The 19,752-nt window shown below is 44.7% G+C and overlaps 1 protein-coding gene across 1 annotated transcript in view; it reads right to left on the reverse strand.

Annotated features, from left to right (window-relative positions):
• The window catches only part of LOC8032653 (E3 ubiquitin-protein ligase MIB1), a 522,024-nt gene that overhangs the window by 454,371 nt on the left and 47,901 nt on the right, over nt 1–19,752 (reverse strand). The window lies entirely within an intron of this gene.

The following is a 19,752-nucleotide window of genomic DNA, read 5'->3' on the forward strand; positions in this document are numbered from 1 at the left end:
AACCTATCAAGCGCTCGCGTTTGCGCATAATTTTTTTTTTAACCACAATTTTTTTGCGAAGTTGTTTTTTAGAGTTGATTTATTTATTGCCTTCTATGGCAATGGCGCTTTGTTATATTGAAATAGCAGCAAAATGGACTTCGTTATATAGGGACTAAAAATACATGGGGTCTATGGGCAAGAAATTATGAAAAATAAAATACTTCGTTAAATTGAGGATTTCGTTACATTGAAGTTCGTTATATCGAGGTTCGACTGTATTAGTATTGACATAACTTACAGGCACTCACGTGCAATGGGCTATTTTTGTTAGTTCACTATACCGATGCTGAGCAGAGTGAAGCAAAGAGTCTCAATAATGTTTGCAGAATGTTGGCTATTTGCCCAATTTGTTTACATGACCCAGTTTTTGTAAATTGCAGGCAATTTACAAAATTCGCAAAAATAAGCTCCTCACAAATCTTATGTTTGCCATCTCCAATACTATCTATCTGCAATATTCTTCACCTTTAGGAAGAGAGCCCCGCATGTATACTGAAATCTCTGTTGCTCTTGCAAGCACCATCCCCAAAGAAAAAAAAAAGTATGAGATAAGGTGGGCTTCCGTCGTCTCTTCTTTCACATGTTTCAGCACAGAATGTATTTACGGGTCGATTTTGTCGTCAAGATCGGCACAAAAAAGTGTTATACAAGTTTTCTTGCCGCACAAAAAGCACTTGATACCTAATCAAAAAGGATATCTCCAGAACACTGCTCCGTAGTATGATGCTCTATCCCTACAAAGTGGCTTGAAGGAGCGTTGTGACAACTGCTACGTGCAGAATTGGACGATACGGAAAAGCCCGGGCAAGCACGAGGCGTGCAAGGCGCTATCTATCTGAAGAAAACTGAACTATTATTGAGGCTTCAGTGGCGTTTCAATTCCTGACGTCACACCCACTTGACAAGCTGTTGCCGAGTTAATGCCAATTTTGCCCGCAAACGGGGCGTCCCGCGACGAAAGGCAAAGCCAAGCGTGGCTGAACCTATGGGGCGGCAGGTTAGGCAATCAGTTTTCGAGCGTTTAATAGTAGGTTTGCGGGATAAATGGCAATAATCAGTTTTTATTTCACTTCACTGGGCACTACTGCTATCGGTGCCGACTCAGCAGTCGTTTGCCGACCGAACGGAGAGTAACGACAAAAATCAAAAGAGCCGCCGAAATGCCCCCAGCAGCATGGCGATACTTGTCTCCGATCGCTTGTCTCCTGTCGCTTGCTTCCGATGGCTCCCAAAAGTTGATTCAACCAGAATCATTTTGCACAACTTATTCTTGACACATTTACAAAAGTAGCACTTCTCTGTGAAACAGAAAAAAAATTTGTTAATAAAACTATGACGTTTTTATACTGAGCAAAGCTATAAATCAAACACGAAGGACCGTGGCAATTGAGAGGGAAGCAGGACTACTATCAGAAGCACGCTTGCAGAGTACTTACAAATGAAATTGTGAACGACCACAGAGTGTGCTGCAATTGACCGGGCAGCTGCAGCACTCTGGAAAGTTATGTTAAGGGAGATTTGCCTTCAGCCAGTGTGCTGTACAATGTTTGCCATGGGTTCTTTGTTTTCAGTGGAGTTGATGTATGAGATGTGCGTGAGGAGGTGCATGCTTTTGTGAAATGATTGTGCGAGATGTCGCATGTGTTAGGAAAGGACAAGAGACATGTTTTTTTTTTGGGGGGGGGGGGGGGGGCTGAAACACTTTTCCAGAACGGGGATGCTCGTGACTGTACACGCGGTGGAAGACACGAAAGTATGTATGCGAGCCGTTCTGTAGGGGCATGGTGAGCACATGAGAACGGAACCTGGGCGGCGACAGTGGGAAGGCAAGGGAGTGTGTCCACACAGCGCGACCACGTGGGTATTTGGCAAAGGCGGCAGCCAGAGGTGTGGGGGTCCAGGAAGCGAGAGGTGTCACCAGAAGGTATGTGGATCTAGTGGAAATCTAGCGGGGGCAGAGAGCAGTCTTCCCGTGATCACGTGGGTGTTTCGGACCAGCGTTGGCCTACAATAGGGAAGGCGGGAGGGGAGTGAGAGAAAGCCTTGCCGCAGTTAGCGTGCGCGTGCGAGGAACGACGGAGAGAGGGAAAGCAGAGTCTCTGCTGTAGAGTCGGGTTTTTCTTTTGTACGTGAGCATTCTCTGGCCGGGAAGGGGCACTGACAGCTACCGCCATAGGACACTGACATCATGCAATCCACAATAGATGCATAATCCGACACAGGCGGCACGGAACAACACAAACACAAAATCAAGAATGAAGAAGGTCACCCACATTCAACGGAAGTACCGCTGTTGCCAATTGGCAGTTCTTAGCAAATGGCAAAGACTACGACCACAGTGAGGCCATCAGCGCGTCGGAGCAAGTCACGTGGCAAAGTTTCGCACAAGCATGTCAGTCCTGCAGAGAGTAGTCACATGTTTTGCTCCAACCCTCGAAGTTGCTCAAAGCAGCTGTCGTGTTCGCTCACAGCCATACCAAGATACAAAAAAAGGTGGAAAGGCCTAACAAAAGGCGACATCAATTTTCCCGCTATATTTAGTGGGGAAACTAAATTTGTGTCTACGCAACATGACATCAATTTTCCCTTTAAATTTGTCGAAAAATGCACAGACGGACAGCCAAAATTTTGGAATAAGTAGGGTTCCATTTAAAAGCACTTCATGCTTTTAAAACAACCACGTGCTTTGGAGGAAACAGGGAGACGCAAAATACCGTATAAACATAAGCAAGAACAGCACTTTCTCCAAATTTCAGCACAAATATTTTTCGTGGAGCAGTCCATACACGAAGAAAAACGAGATCATCTTGAATGTGCATCAAAACATGGGTGTACTCTTGCAATTGCATGCAGTGGTCTAGAGTGCCTTTATTTTGATCTCGATCGTTGTACCTACAGTATCCTCGGCATTCAGGTCTGACCCGGTGTCTACAGTAGCCAGAACTGCTCTTTTGAGCAATCCATTAAGCGCGTTTTCAGGGTTCGGGTTCACCATTTATTTTGTAGAATTTCTCCTCGGCCTTCGCTTCAATGCCGACGTTGAGCGGTTGGAGAATGCAGTGATGTGATTGGCCTAAACCGACTTGGAGCACCTTTTGGAGCAGCCAAAACTAGGGATGCCGCAAACTTTTTTCGAATCGAAAGTTCGATAATCGAATCAAGCGGTTCGAAAGGTTCGAAAGATTTCGATTTTTCGAACTTTCCATATCAAGAAATTCGATGGAACTCAAATTTTCGAACTTGCTATAGTAAGAAGTTCGACGCTTTTCGAACTTTCGAACTTATTACGCTGCATAATTCGATGCTTGTCGAACTTTCGAAACTGATAGACTAGAAAATTCGATGATTTTCGACCTTTCGAATTTATTGCACTAAAAAGTTCGAAGCTTTTCGAACTTTCAAACTTCCTACGCTAAGAAATTCGATAATCTTCGAACTTTCGAACTTATTAATCTAAAGAATTCGAAAATTCTCGAACTTCCAATTCCTGAAAAGTCAAAAGTTCGACGAACTTCGAAAGACGGGTTTCGGTTTCATTTGGATTCAAGATGTGAGATACATTCGTAATTTTTTTTCTCGCATTTTTACATGTGGCGCCGCATTACTTGCGAAAGACAATGCCGTTTATTTTAATTGTCTGGTATGCTTGGTTTTAAAGAAATGGATTCCCGAAGGAGCGAGGAGGGATGACGGGTTTTTGACAACTGTCGTTTGTGCCATATTGGAAGCGCGCTATAGCTGGAGATATTTATGGTAGAGATGTTAAACTTTTTAAGAATGATCTATGTATAGCCTAGGTAAGTGTAGTCTTAAGATATGATTAGTATTCTTTCAAGACGAGTTTCGAAAAAATATCCAAACATGTATCTATGGGCAATTATGCCCTAAACTTGGTAATTGTTTTCGTCGAAATTGTTTGAGGTATCGCATTTAAATTGACACCACAGACAGTACATATCATTAACATCTGCAGAATACAAATTAATGTATATATTGTTATTTTTATGTTGAGGAATAAATTAACTCAGGGAAAAAGATTTCCAATATTGTTCAAACTCCGGCACGTCATAAAATATATATATATATATATATATATATATATATATATATATATATATATATATATATATATATATATATATATATATTATTTTTTATTTTTCCATTTCACGTTTTTGGGACATGTTTCTTTTAGCCTGTACACGTTTTGGTATAAGAAACTTTTTTCGTAGTTCTGGGCCTGTGAATATGCGAGACTACAACACTTCCGGTGGATTCTTGAGTTTTTTTTTTTTTATCCAGCTTTTTATTTTTTGCATTTATTGTTATGTTTAGTTTTTTACTATTTTTTACCAATGGCACAGTTATTTAGGTTGAAAAGTCATAGCTTTGAACTTCAGAACCGCCGAGCATGTGACGAGCAGCGCCTTCTGACAACGCGTTTCTAACAATGACCATCTACGCGACCTTTTATGCAGTGAAGAGCAACAGTGGCTATACATATGCATAATTTCAGATTAAAATAAGTTCGACCATGCCCTCTTTCTCCGTGTTGTTTTCTTTAACAGTCCGAAATATCTGGGGGGGGGAGAGAGAGAGAGAGGCTGGAGCCCTCCCCGCCCCCCCCCCCTTCCCCCCGTTTTTCCTCTTCCGACGCTGCTGGTATGGTAGAACGCTCCTCGACCTCAAGTTGTGTCAGCTGCTGTGCTTTTTGCTCGGCGTTTCTTCCGTCTCGGAAAATAAACTTCCAAAGAAACAAACTAAAGAATTGTCAAGGTGCAGGCGAGCTGGTGTATGTTGATCATGATGCAAAATCCCTTGCAGGCGAGCTGGTGTATGTTGATCATGATGCAAAATCCCGAGACTGGGAGTAAAATTAGTAAGAAATAGTGTAAGAAGAAAGAGAAAAGGGGACAGGACAACGTCTCAAACTCAGCTGAGTTGAGTTTGAGACGCTGTCCTGAGCCGATTTTTCAGCTGAGTTGAGTTTGAGACGTTGTCGTGAGCTGAGTTTGAGACGTTGTCCAGTCCCCTTTTTTCTGTCTTCTTACACTTTTTTTTTTCAAATTTCATTCCCAGTATCAGGATTTTGCATCATGTACAAACTAAACTTACTATATGCCAGCGTCACTTGGGCGGCGTTCGGGCGGATTACTACCAGCATGCAGGGGGGCAGGGGGGCAGTTTGCCAGATCGCTTCAAGGTTTTTCTGAGCCTCCACCACCTGCCTGCCCCTGGCCGTTTCGAACTGGATGAGTATCGGTAAACAGTGCGTTCGTGTGATCACTACTGCGTGATGCACGTTAACCCCCCCCCCCCCCCCCCCCCCCGGGCTGGCGGTCATAATTACTGATCTGCACACGTCACTCTACACTGGCAAATAATCCAGCACATCCGGAACACTCGTCGTCCCATTTAATTGCCTGACCAACTTCGCGCAGTCTAAGTATCGCACCCGAACATTTCTAAACCTGATTTCGTGAAAACCAGTGAGACGTGAAAACGTTAAGCGCCGTTCACACTCTGGGGGCCGAGTAAGACCGAGAGAGACCAGAACGTTTTTTAAGCCGTTGGCGACTTCTTAGGATTGGATGCGATGCACCAGGTCGCAAGAGTGTGAACGGGCCTTTATTTGAAACTGAAACTGTGGCGGAACATGAAAACCGGACTTCAAACTTTGCTCACTTGGACTTGAAAGAAATTCAAAACCTAAGTTTTTTTTTTTCGTTTTTTTTTTCGAATTTTACGCAAAAAGAGAATCGAAACCTTCGAACTTTTCAAACTTTATGTAGAAAAAAATTCGAAATCTTCGAATTTATCGAACTTTATGTATCTAAGAATTCGAAACGTTCGAATTTTTTGAATTTCAAGTTAGGGAAAGTTCAAAATCTTCGAATTTCTCAAACCTCAAGTAAAAAAATATTCGAAATAATCGAACCCAAACTTTTAGAAACCGTGAAAGCTTCGAACTTTTCGAATTCGAAACTCCACGATTTTTTAAAGTTGCAAATATTTCGAATTTGAATCTCTGTACGGTCGAAAATATTGAAGCCTTTCGAATTCGAACATCAATTCGGTTCGAAAATATTGAAACCTTTCGAAATCGAACCTCGGGTGGTTCGCGGCATCCCTAGCCAAAACAGTGTTTTGGAGCAGCAAACGTCGCCTTTGGAGCAGCCAAAACAGTGTTTTGGAGCAGCAAAAGAGGCTTTTGGAGCAGCTAAAACAGTGTTTCGGGGCAGCAAAAAAGGCTTTTGGAGCAGATATTCCTAGAAAAATAAGAATATTTATTTCAAGTGGTGGACAAGCGAAGGTCAGATTGCTCGCCGCAATAAACCAATTATATCAAGTTAGACCACCTCGAAGTCTTTTAACATGTAACTGAAATGCCAATGACATCACACATTTTGCAATGCTTCAGTAAATAAATACCAAACTCCACATATTAAAATTTATTTGAAAATGACCAGCTTAGTAGTAAATATCACAGCAACATAACTACTGCCGTGCAATGCGAAATTATCACGCGAGCGGAGATGGCTGTTCGATCGAAACTGCTCCGTCGCCAACTGGTTACCGAAATTGTATGCAAAATGTAACTGTCTAGCATTAGACAAAAAACAATCAAGCGGCACGTACGTGCTTGCCAGGTCGGCAGGCGATCGAGGTACAAGCTAAACACAGGGGAAAAAAGACCCTCAGCGCATCGATGCAAGACATCGCGAGCCAGGGTCAAAAAGTGCTTGGAGCGCTTTGTGCAACGATTGAACTCGAGGCAAATAAGCTCGTTGTGAGGGTTCAGTGTGCAGACATTGCCTTCCTTGCTTTAGCTCACTTCTCTTGACCAACTTCCTTTCGCGGCAGATTTTTCATGTACCGGGGTCCGTCTCGAAAGAAAGCCTACCGAGAGAAACCTAGGTAATCAATACTTCGACACAGCAGTTTTTCAGCTAAAGAGATTTTTGTAGTAGCGTATTAAACAAGAAAAGGGATGTTGATGAACCGGCAGTCCTTAAGTTTCAGTTTAGAAACCGCCATGTCTGCAGCGACGTGAGACGGCAACACACGACGTCGCGCGACCACGGTGACTGGCAGGCAGGGACCAAATATAGTTAGGCCACGGCCGTTGCTTTTAGGAGGAAGTATTTCAGCTCATAAAGTACCTCTCGCCGCGCAAAAACATGGTTTCGTTTCACAGCATGACGGCATGGCTGGTACCCAATACGCTAGCGTCGTAGCGTCCGCATACGCCCGCGTCTATCGTTGAGAAAATTTTAAAAAGATGCGAGACGAGAGACAGCGGGGAAAACCATCCAAGACCGGATGAACGATTGATGCAGGGTACTTTATGTCGGGCGGCCGCTTGCGCCACCTAGCTCATGTGTGCTCAATTACGGTACTCAGTTTTGTTTCGGTTTTCAAAGGCGACCAAAATTAGTCCTTTGGCGCAGGCTTGGCACAGATTACCCATATTTTGGCAAAATGTAGCAGGATGTTGCAGGGTTAGCCCCTTGGCGCAATTGGCGCAGCAATCACATCACTGAGAATGCCGATGAGCCCACCTTGAACCGCACGCTTTGTCCAGCACCATACGCAGATCTTGCTGACACCATATTTCCGACCCGCTGCACGTCTGCCGCACTCTAAGGCATAAGTGACCGTTTGAAAGTACTTGCCCACTGCTCTCAAGTTATGGGGCTTGCATAGACCAACGAACCAACTAACCAACTTAGCAGAAGAAAATTTTCACAGAGCCTAACTGACCTTACAGCCCCGTTTGGAAATTTCACAGCAGCACATCGATGGAAGCATCCGGTTGCACAGCACATGGGCGGAATGCAACCCTGGCTGACACCCAAAATATAAAAAGGACTGCTCTCCAAAGCTTTACCCCCATAACCTTTCTTATCTGCAATTCAAAACATGGCAAAAAGTGTGAGCAGAGGCGCATACATGGCGGAGTGAAGATGGCAAAGACACGGAGTGCGCCCGCAATTGCGGAAGCAGTCGGTGTGCCTCAAAAAAAAGGAAGCTAATAAAAAAAGGCTAATACACAAATAAAGTTCAATTCTTTTTTGGTATAGGGTATTATGGTCTAAATATGGGGGTGGAGCCTTAGATGAGTGCGGCCCATACACGCAATTATACCGTAGCAGGGTCTAAGCTGGGGTGTGCGAGCTCAACAGGCACAAACTCCGCATTCCTCTTCTGTTGGAGTGCTAGTAATGGCTGGGCTTTTGTTCAGAGATGCTATGTGCACGTGCCACGGAGCCATAAAACGATTACCGAGTTTACTGTGCAAAATCATTGCCAATCAACATACAATGTATTCATTGCCACGATAGTGTAGGAAAGGGGTGGTATTTCTTCTTGATGTCGCCCTCAAAATGACTCGAGCACACCACACGGATATCTGCTAGGTTCCAGTCAGCCCTATTTATCCGATAGAAAATACATTTTCCAAAGTTTAGTTTCTTCTAGAAATTTATCTAGAAATCTAGAAAAAGAAAAAAAAATCATGATATACACATGCGCCGTATCCAAAAATGCAGCAGATTTTCATTTCCCCCAGTAAAAAAGGTTTCTTTAGGGCAGCACCTGTGCATTGCAGATCCACAAGAAATACACAGGGGATGAGTTGCTTGTCTTTTTTGTCGACTAACATTCACCGGTGGCACTACAATAAACAAAGAACTCACAGATTCTACTATGCTTGAAGAGATTCTACAACGACATTTCAGCGCTTATTTCTTGGTCTATAGACATTTGCAAGTCCAGCCTAGGGCACCGCCATCTTGATAATTTGGGTTGCACTTGGACGCGTCAAAATCCAATTACGAAGCCTTGCTAAGGCGTCGTAATCTGATTATGGCCGTGCCCAAGCGCACTCCAACTGAGCAAGAGGGCGGCACCCTGAGGCCGGGCTTGCAAATGTGTATATGCGCTGAAGGGAGCAGTATCACATCGGACACACAAATCTCTTGTTGAAAAAGACGCGAAAAGAAATTTTAAAACAAATTGCGGTGGCCCAATCTCTGGCGTGCTTCGGCCGCTTTAGTGGCTGGAACGGCTAGGACATCCTATCGGTGTCAGCCTAGATACAGCTTTGCTCGTTCCGAGACAATCTGTGTCACGATTGCATCGGATGTCACATGCTCTCCGCTGGCTGCTTTCCGAGTGCTTGCCAGAATGGGTTGTTTATAACAAAACATAAAGCCATCAGACTAGAAATTCAAACTCACGATTGTAATTTATCGATATTGTGGATCGTATTCAGCCTATTTCTGAACACAACGGGTATATTTCAGATTTCGTTGAAGTATCCCTTTAATGGCCGAGACGTTGCTTACCGACGAGACAGAATGCCGTCTGCTAGGAGGAGCTCAGTTGCACACATGATCAACACCTCTCACTTTTTTTGCGCCCCCTCTCTTGTGCATGAAGAGACACAGTTTGGTCAACCTGCTCGTTGTATATTCTGATTCTTGGCACATGTAAGCAGACACATGGAGTTACTACGGCTAGCACAAATAAATAGTCTGTTCTGGATAGCCGTGATTTGAAGCCCCCAGAAAAAAAGTGCTCACCCTTTATGATCAATATTTGCTTCAAGGTGAACTGGGATATTCATACAGTCAAACGCTGTTATAACGAAGTCCGCGGAACCAGCAAAAGTTTTGAAAGCACAGGTAGCTTCATTATCATGCAGCTCAGAGCGAAAAATCAATCATGCAAAGCCGAATTTGTGCTATCGCATGTTGACGTGCCCGCGCAACATTCGAGGTGTTTTAGCAAACAGTGCAGCGCCAAATATAGTATGAGCAAAATCAGAAACAAAGCTTTGTACGTTGACAATTAACTTATCAAAAGGGGGAACCGTGGACAAGCCTGCTAGCACATCGAAGCTAGGAGCACATGGGCCAAAAGCTCCCGCTGCAGAATCCAGGCGTCTTGGGCTCGATTACTACTTTGTTTCTCTAAATTAAAACTGTACCGGCACGCGTTCATGTACTCACCACTGTGTGACGCAATCTAAAAACACCAAGCTAGCAATCGTACCGCCACAACCGCCACTGCCAAGATTTGTCATCTACAGCCGAGACACCAGGTGCTCCTTGCTGCAGACTAATTTCCCGCTGTCCAAACTTCCACGAAACAAACTTAAGGCAAGACACTGGTTCTAAAATCGACTTTTTTGTTTATTAATGGATTATAATGAAAATCAGTGTGTATATGTGTTTTGGCTTCCTCTTTTCAAATATCCAATTAGTTCTGCAATATCTCAATTACTTTTTGAGTTACGAAGAAAATAATGAAGCCTAATTAGGTCATTTCTTACGACTCATTAAGGAACTTTCTAATACAAATTTTTTTGCATAAGTGATATGGATTTGTAGCTAAAGACCTGTCATGCAAGATGATGCTATTTATATTTTTGTAAAGATAGATCATTGTATAAAACTAGTCTAATTAGGTCAAGTACACTATTTACAAAGCCTAACAAGGTCACATTATCACTAATAATAAAATTTCGGGCCCATACTGTCATACAAAAATAGCATCACCCTGCAGTTCACTTCTTTCTGAATTCAACGGTATAAAGTTTATAGAAATCCTCGAAGAATAATCTCATGAAAACAACCGTAAGGCTAGGCATGTAGACGAAAAATGCGAAGCTGAGAAAATTGCAGTTGAAGTTTTGACACTCATTGCATAAAATTGAGTAAGGGATCCCATGCAAAAATGTTCAGCAATATGAAGCACAGTTCTATCTGAACAAATTGAGATGAAAAATTCTGCAATCCGTTCACAAGAACCTTTAAAAAATAATATAAAACTGAGAAATAATGTCTGCAATGTAAAATAAAGTTATAAAAGAATGAGTAGACTCTATAAGGGACAACGGGAGGAGGCACCAAGGGTTGTACGTTCCGAAAGCAGATTTTGTTTGACCCTGAAAAGGGCCTTTGTTCGTGTAGCACTTGAAAGGGGAGCCCCTCACAGCTGTCCAGGACTGTAGTCCCCGGCTGTTCCAGTTTGGTGTTGCCTGGAGAACCTCTGCTTTGCATTGCTGCTGCTCTGGTGGGCAGCGTTGGCCTTACGCAAACGCAGATTGTCCTTCTCCATGCTTTGAGAGCTTTCATGTCCACTACAATGAACCGTGTCCCAGCGTCGCGCGTCTGGCCTCCTGTGGTGACGCCGAGGTCGAATTTGCACTGGGTCGCCGACTTTTCCGATAGCGCACGCTTGCATTCGTCCGATCGTGCGACTCGTTGCGCCTGCTCGGCCGTGGAGTAGTATGCGGTGTCGACACGAACCGCGCTCGCAGAGCTCGACAAACTGCCGCTGCTGCATGGAGTCGCGATGTCTCCGGCTGATGTTTCCGGAAGATCCAAGGCATCCAGCGGTGCCGATCGCGGTGGCGCACTTGCAGCAGACAGCTTCGGCTTCTTGTATGTTCCACGGTCGCTTCCTCTTCCTTCCGAACGCTTGCCGCGTGCTCGATTTCAACCGAGCGTCGTCCGGCATCTCGAGAACTCGATGCGAAACAGAACAAAACACGCGCGACTTCGTAGGAAAACGAACTAACAATATTCAACGCAAGCGCGCAAACGGGAACTAAAACGTGCGCTCTACCACGGAGGAAACAAAGCAGACAGGCTTGAGGAGACGGGCGGAGACGGGCCCAGGAGCAGACGACGCACCTCTCGCTAGCGCGGGAACGGAAAGGAGGAAAGGAGAAAAAGAGCGGAGGGGCGCATATAGGCCAATAGAAGGGGCGCTAGGCGCCGCGCGTGCTCTGACGTACGGGCACCTTGCTAGCCGGCTAATGAGCGATCGCCATTGGGGCCTTCGAAACCCGCGGAATGCGGACGTTCCCCGATGTTGTCGCGATAACGAATGGCATGGGGACGTGGGGAAAATAAGCGGCTTTCCAACAAGACCAAGATGGCCGCGATCCGACGAGCGATCACGAAACGCGCGGGGCGCGAAGTTCCACTTGTTTTCATTGAACTCGCTGTGTTAGGGCTCTGCGGGGACATTGTAAATATCATTTTTTTCACGCTTAGACATTGAATTCGACATTGAAACTTTGCAGGCAGGTACCTTAGACTACAATTAATCCAAATATGTGAATTTTGAAAAACGTGAAATTTCGTGTTTTTGACCATTTTAAGACCCGCGTCTCCCCTTAACTGAGTTATCAAAATATGAGTCCCAACAATCGCTAAACCACAGACATTGACCCCCGATCACACGGCAAAGAAAGGTTTGCACCCTGTGAATGTTTGGCCTTCCCTAACCCGGGTGGTGTCTTGCACCGTCCTGTGTCATTCAGAGGAAGCTCTCAAAGTGGTTGCGCAGCTCTTGTAGGAGCAAGCATAATAGCACTGGCAGCACTACCCTAGCTAGAATGGATTGTAGCGGCACGGCAGAATCGGCCACGCACTTGGCAGGCGACCATAGTGTGCACGCGAAAGCTGCAGTGTGCGGCACAGCGAGGATGTGCGGCACAAAAAGGGGAACGCGTTTTTCTGTGCGGCCCAACCGATTTTGCTTAGATCTTGGCATCGCGGGTAGAGTCACTGATCACGTTTCCTCGACCGCATATTCTCGCTCCAAGGCGGAGCAATTTGGGACTCAGATCGAGCAAGATTGTTAGTCTAAAATCCTGATTAAGGCCAGCGAGTCGGTCAGACAAATGCCAACACAGCATGAAAAAGTTGTGACTGCCCATTAAACTTCTTTTAGGGGCAAAGCTCCTTAGGGTCTAGCCTTGTCCATCCGTCAGGCGTCCGTGCTCACACCGATTGCACTACCTCCGGGATCGCCCACTTTTTGTACAGCGCAGTTTGCTTACGGGAGGGCCGCGCGCCGCGCAAGGAGGTAAGAAAGAGGAGCGGAGAATTAAGCAAACGAAACAGCTTGCGAAAGGGGGCAAAAAGGAAAAAAAAGAAACAACCCACGGAACTGAGAAAAGCACAAGAAAAGATAAGCTTTTTTTCTCTCTTCCTTTTTTTTTGCACAGCGCAGTTTGGTTACGGGGGGTCGTGGGGTCGTGCGTCGCGCGCAAGCAGGTAAGAAAGATAAGGGGAAAGTCCTCGCCTAAGTAAACAAAACAGCTTGCGAAAGGCGGCAAAGAAAAAAAAAATACCAAGGAACTAAGTAAAAAAAAAAACAAAGAGGGTTTTTTTTTTTTTTTTTTTTTTTTTTTTTTTTACAGCTTAGTTTGGTTACGGGGTCGTGCGCCGCGCGCAAAAAGATAAGAAGTTACTTCGATTTTTCACGATAAAAGGTCCGTTCATTATGCGAGTAAATTCGGACGCAAAAATTTTACTTCGCGTAGTGAACGCCCTCCCCCTCCCTCCTCCTCCCCTCCCCCCCTCCCCTCCCCTCCCCTCCCCCCCCCCCCCCCCCCCCCAACTTTGCATCGATTTTTCGGGAAAAAAAAAGTGTGTTCATTCTGCGAGTAAATACGGTATAACATATACAGTGATGTGATTGGCCTAAGCCGTTTTGGAGCACCTTTCGGAGCAACCAAAACAGTGTTTTGCAGCAGCAAAAGTGGCTTTTGGAGCAGCCAAAACAGTGTTTCGGAGCACCAAAAATGGCTTTCGTAGCAGATATTCTTAGAAAAATAAAAATATTTGTTTTACGTGCTGGACAAACGAAGGGCACTTCGCTCGCTGAAATAAACGAATTATAGTCAAGTTCGACCACCTAGGAGTTTTTCAAGATGTAACTGAAATGTCAATGACATGACAGATTTGCAATGCTTCAGTTAAATGATACCTATATATGTACCCACAATAGATAGATAAGAACCAAACTTCACATATTCAAATTTATTTGAAAACTAAATTTTACATATTAAAAATTATTTGAAAATGACCAGCTTAGTAGTAAATATCCCAGCATTAGGTTGACTAGTGATATAGTATAATAAATGGAAGCAGTCCCCGACTGATGAAACACATAGCTACTGCAGTGCAATGCGAAATTGCACACAAGAAAAAGGTGCTGTACAACTAGCGGGTACTTTTTGCTTTTCAAAACTTTCTGCAAAGCTGCTGCAAGCTTCGCTTTGGCTTAGGCTATACTCCGTTTCACCTCATGTTGTACCGCAGCGAAGGCCGGAAGCGCGAGCTCATAGCGTTGACAGCTGCCCTTACTGCACGAGAGCTTGTGCTGCCGAGATCTGCCCCAGAGCAAGGATCTCGCGCTTACAGCCTTTCCTGTGGTAGAACATAAGGTGAAACAAAGTATAGTAATGAATGTCCACTTTTAATGTCTCCAAAGAAACATTGAGACACCCCACAAGTGTACAGTGCTATAGGCGTTGCCGAAAAATTTTGAAAAACTGCCTCCCACCGTTTTACTGATTCCCGACGTGCCAGACTTTCGTCAAAAGTAAACATAAAACAGTGGATTGCAAGCGTCGCGGCTGGTGCCTCTGTCGTGCAATGATGTTCGCATGCACGTCAGGGCAAATTCGGCAGGCTTGCAGCTGCACATGCTTCGCCGTGCGAGCGGAGACGGCTGTTCGATCGAAACCGAAACCATGCCACTCCGCTCCGTCGCCAACTGGTCTCCAAAAATGTATGTAAAATGCAACTGCCCAGCATGCGATGAAAAATAGTTCAGCGGCGCATGCTTGCAAGGCCAGCAGGCGAGGTACAAGCTAAACATACAAAAAAAAAAAAAAAAGAACCTGAGCGCATCGATGCAGGACATTGCGAGTCAGGGTCAAAACTTTCTTGGAGCGCTTTGTGCAACAACTGAACTCGAGACAAACAAGCGCGCTCTGCGGGTTCAGCGTGCAGACATTGCCTTATTTGCTTTAGCTCACTTCTCTTCACCAACTTTCTTGCGCGACAGATTTTTCACATACCGGGGTCCCTCTCGATAGAAAGCCAACCAAGAGAAACCTAGGTAATCAATACTTAGACACAGCAGTCTTCGAACTAATGAGGGATTTTTCGTAGTAGCGTATGTTTTAAACAAGAACAGGAATGTTGATGAACATGCGGCGGTCCTTATGTTTCAGTTTAGGAAGCTCCATATTTGTAGCGACGTGCGGAATGGCAGGCAGGACAATATAGTTTTTCCGGGGCCGTTGCTTGCAGAAGCGAGTGCTTCAGCTCGAAAAGTAACTCCCGCCGCGCAAAAACGTAATTTTGTTTCAGTGTGACGGCATCGTTGGTAGCCAGCACGTTAGCGTCTGAGCGTTCGCACAGGTCCGCATCTATCGTTGTAAAAATAATAAAAAAATGCGAGATGACGAGAGCGCGAAAGAAGAGACGGAGGGAAAAACCATGCGAGACTGGATGGGCGATTGATGTAACTAAAGCAAGGGTGCAGGCAAGCTGGTTCAATACTGAGATTGGAGTTTTTCGCCTGTCCTACGTCCCTTCTTTTTCCCGGCTCCAGGGTTACAATGTCACAATTGATGCAGAGTACTTCGTGTCGGGTGGCCGCTTGCCCCACCTAGCTCACGCATACTCAGTTACGGTACTCAGTTTAGTTTCGGTTTTGAAAGGCGACCAAAACGGGTCCTTTGGCGCAGGCTTGGCGCAGATTACCCATATTTTGGCGAAATGTAGCAGGATGTAGCAGGGTTAACCCCTTGGCGCAGTTTGGCGCAATTGGCGCAGCAATCACATCACTGGGTATAACATATAATGTGCTTTTAATGCTCACAGGGAAATCTCTGAAGTTTCTTTTAATAGAGTTAAGCATCCGAGTCGCTTTTGAAGTTTGTAATTCATATGTTTGTCCAAATAAGGTTTTCTAGACTACTTTGAGAGTCTCTGAGCACTATAATTTAAGAGTATATTAAGAGTATTTTTGAGAGTATTCAGAAACCAACCAGAGCAAGAAAATATGTACTTAGAAAATCTATTTTCTAAGACTGCATTTCAAGCATGCTTTTAGCTCTTTCCCGACTGCGACCATAAACCATTGATCGCCCGTGATCGATGGGCGCAAAGTCCCATTTCAAAGCTTTCACAGACCTTCCAGGTTCACTGCGCCATCTAGTAGGTGGTTTGAAGACTACAGTTTGGATTTGTGTGGTTGTTTCTCTTTCCGCATGGCAGTGGTTTAAGCCAAGCATGAAAGCGATGGTGCGTCATCATTGCTGACGGCCATGGCTGCTTAAAAAGGCCCTGCATGCGGTCGCAATCATGACAATGGGCAAGAGCTGGAACTCCAAAAAATACTATAAAAATAACATAGTAGAGCATAAAAAATAATTTTTTTTTTGCAGAACTTTGTAATGTGTATTAGTGCTTTACTGCACTGAAAAACTGCTTTGCCCGATGGCATGACAGTCCTGAGAGTTGACTTGATTTTTTTATAAAGCTCCAAACCTTTTCAAGCTGCTTTGCAGAGCTTCTCAATATAAAAATTATGAACATTTTGTAAATTTCGATTTTGTATTGTTTTTTCTTCCCTTTGCTATATTTTTACCCAGTTTGGTTCAAGATTTAAAGAAAAATATATGTTTGCCAAATTAAGATTTGCTTCTCTGGTTTTATGTTTGCATTGTTATATGTGGCACCATATTATAAACCCAAAAATTTCCTCAAAAGAAAAAAGTAAAAGAAGCACTAAAGAGGCCGCATCCACGTGGTGAATGATGTTGATTGGGGCGAAGCTCTGGTGGTGCTGATGATACTGATTTTATTGTTCATAAATAGTGCTGATGGTGCTGATTTTTTTTATTGCTCATAGGTAGTGCTGAGTTCCGGGTTCCATTTCAACTTCATTATTACTGCTTTATGGTCGGTGAAATGCACAGCCAGTGGTTCTTCTAGCGGATCAGCTTGGATCCGCTAGAAGCCGTGGGAATGCATCTCCACCGCTTAAGTCAACGGTCCATGTCAGAAAGAGAATGTGCGGTATGGATCGTGGTCATATACGCAGTTGAGCATTTGACCACAGCACCCTCTCGTCTATAAACGTCGAGGCAATTTAATGCGATTATATATGCATTTGACCGCAGCGCCCTCTCCTGTATAGACGTTGAGTGGCTACACGCAACGTTGGAGTGTAGCGTAGTGGTTAAGACGTCTGTTTCGTAAGCAAGCGATCCTGAGCTTAAACCCCCGTGCGGGCGTATGTTTTTTTTTTCTTAAAAGTGGGCCAATCCCAGAGGCAGTGCAATCGATATGAGCACGGACGCCGGACGGACAAGGCTAGACCCTAAGGAGCTTCGCCCCTAAAAAAGCCACACAAAACAGGTATTTTTTATAAGGTCAGAAAAGAGTTATAGGTGCACTGAAGTGCTTTTAGACAAAATTATTTTTTGGCATTATATTGTGTAATAGGTGTCAGCAAGCATCTACCGTAAAGTTCCGAAAGAACGCCCACCCAAAATGAAGAGAAAAATGGTCAAAAACATGGGGTGAGCTATCTTTGGAGATGCCACAGCAAAACCTTATCGAAAATTCTTGATAAACACGGAGGCACCCGCTATAAACCCCGTGACGCGGGAACTGATACTCCAGAACTCGGACACGGCAAATTTGCGTTTCACGGTGCGACAAACATATGTGAATTTGCTACAAACTCATGTGTCACAGGAGGGGATACCGCAGGTTGTGGACGCAGCAGATTCGTGTTTAACCATGTAATAGACCTGCGGAAACCAGCTAAGAACTCGCATCTCACGAGAATGAATGCCGCAAATCGCAAATGCAGCAAATTCAAGTTTTATTCTGCAATAAACATGCGAGAACCCGCTACAAACTTGACTTTTTGTAGCAGGATATCGCACGCGAAGATCGCGGACAAAAACATGGGAATCCGCTACGAACTTGTGTGTCACGGGAACAAATACCGCAGATCGTGGATGCAGCCAAATCGTATTTCACTACGCAATATACACGCTGGAACAACTCGCGTGTCACAGGAATCAATATCACGTGTGCAGGCCGCGGACAAAAACGCGGGAATCTGCTACAAACTCCCATGTCACGGGAACGGATACAGCAGATCGTGGATGTAGCAGATTTGCATTTCACGATGCAATATACACGCAGGAACTCGTGTGTTACGGGAGCCGTTATTGCGCGAGCAGATCGCAGACAAAAATGCAAGAACCCGCCATGAACTTGCTTACCAGACGTACCGGTACAACAGATCGTGCAGCGGATGTGATTCCCGTTTGACATCGCATGACGTCTGACCGAAATTGGGGGGTGGGCGATGTTTGGCCATTTTTATGTTACAGATATTTAGTCAGAAAAACAGGATGGGCGATCTCTCGGGGGCGGGCATTCTCTCAGAACTTTACGTAATCAGGTGTTCTACCTGGGACTCTTGCAACTCTTGTGCAACTCAGTGAGGAAGAAACTCCTCGATTTGTGGGAAAGGGTTCCATCACAACAACGCCCCAGGACACACTGCCCTGTCAGTGCATCCATTTTTTAAAAAAAATAAAATGACACCGTCTCCACCCCCTATTCACCGAGCCTCACCCCGTGTAACTTTTTCTGTTCGCCCGTATGAAGTTGTGTCGTGTGCTGTTATCGTGTTCATGTGTTGGTGTGCATACTTAACGTTTGTGCGACCAACTGGGCGTGTGCGTACGTGGACGTGGACTGCTCCGATGATGTGCTGCTGCCCAGACGCTTCATAGGCCTAACGCTTGCTTCCATCAAATTATCCCGGCGAATTCACCGGAGACGATTTGACACGACTCTGGCGAACCTGCCAAGCGGTTAGTTTCAATAAACGCGGTGATGTGACTTTTTTGTTTTTCCGTCGTCCTTTGTGTAACATTTCGGAAAAAATAGATGCTGGCGTGCACTCGTTGTCCCCATCATTTTCTTGTTTTCAAACAACAAACCACTGTCCCAAATCGCTGTTTCGAAGCATGACCACACAACACAAACGAGCCACACACCGATCACACGATTTGTATCGACCAGGAAATGGAAACATGCTGCTTGAGACAACATGGTTGCCACGTCTTTTTGCCCTGGCTCGCATTGCACTGGCAGACGTTGGAGTAAAAACAGCCTTGTCCGCCGAAGAATTTCTAATTCTGACGGCATCAGATTGTGACTGTATCACGTGCACACGCAAACAGCTGCTGAAACGTAGTTCGTCCGAGGCAGCAGCAGCTTGGGACTACTTGGAATCTGGAACCACACCGCCGATCCATCCGCACACTCGCACCTTTGTCGACAACTTCACTCAGGGAATTCGCCCCGAGAAAGGGCGTGTCCACGACTTTTGAACATGTTTTTAACAAGGAAACGCACATCTGTAATTCTTAGATTTTTGGGATCTCAGAAACCACTTCAAAGCATTTTTGAGGCAATTCTTGGTCATGGAACAATAAGGTCATTTCTTTTACGTAGAGTGCACTAGTACTTTGCGATTTGAGAGGGCAATCTCCCATCCCAATGGTATACTAGTATGTGCAATAAAAACAAAAAAAGTCTGCAAAAAATAAACTAAATATCATCTATTTTCTACCCTCCTGAACGTTTCGACACCCCTAAAAATTAGCTGAAACACATCGTCTAGGAAGTGGATAGCATGTGGGCTCGGAACCGAATGAAATCACCTCGGCAGTGAAAATGTCAATCCCTCCATGTCCCTTTCAGTTTTACAAGAGGCGCATTAGATATACTGTCATAAACTTTTTGGCATTATATTATAAAGTGAATGCGGTATAGTTTATATTTTTGTATA

The sequence above is a fragment of the Ixodes scapularis genome, unplaced genomic scaffold (assembly GCF_016920785.2).
Source record: "Ixodes scapularis isolate PalLabHiFi unplaced genomic scaffold, ASM1692078v2 PGA_scaffold8__174_contigs__length_109621045, whole genome shotgun sequence".
Classification (NCBI taxonomy): Eukaryota; Metazoa; Arthropoda; class Arachnida; order Ixodida; family Ixodidae; genus Ixodes; species Ixodes scapularis.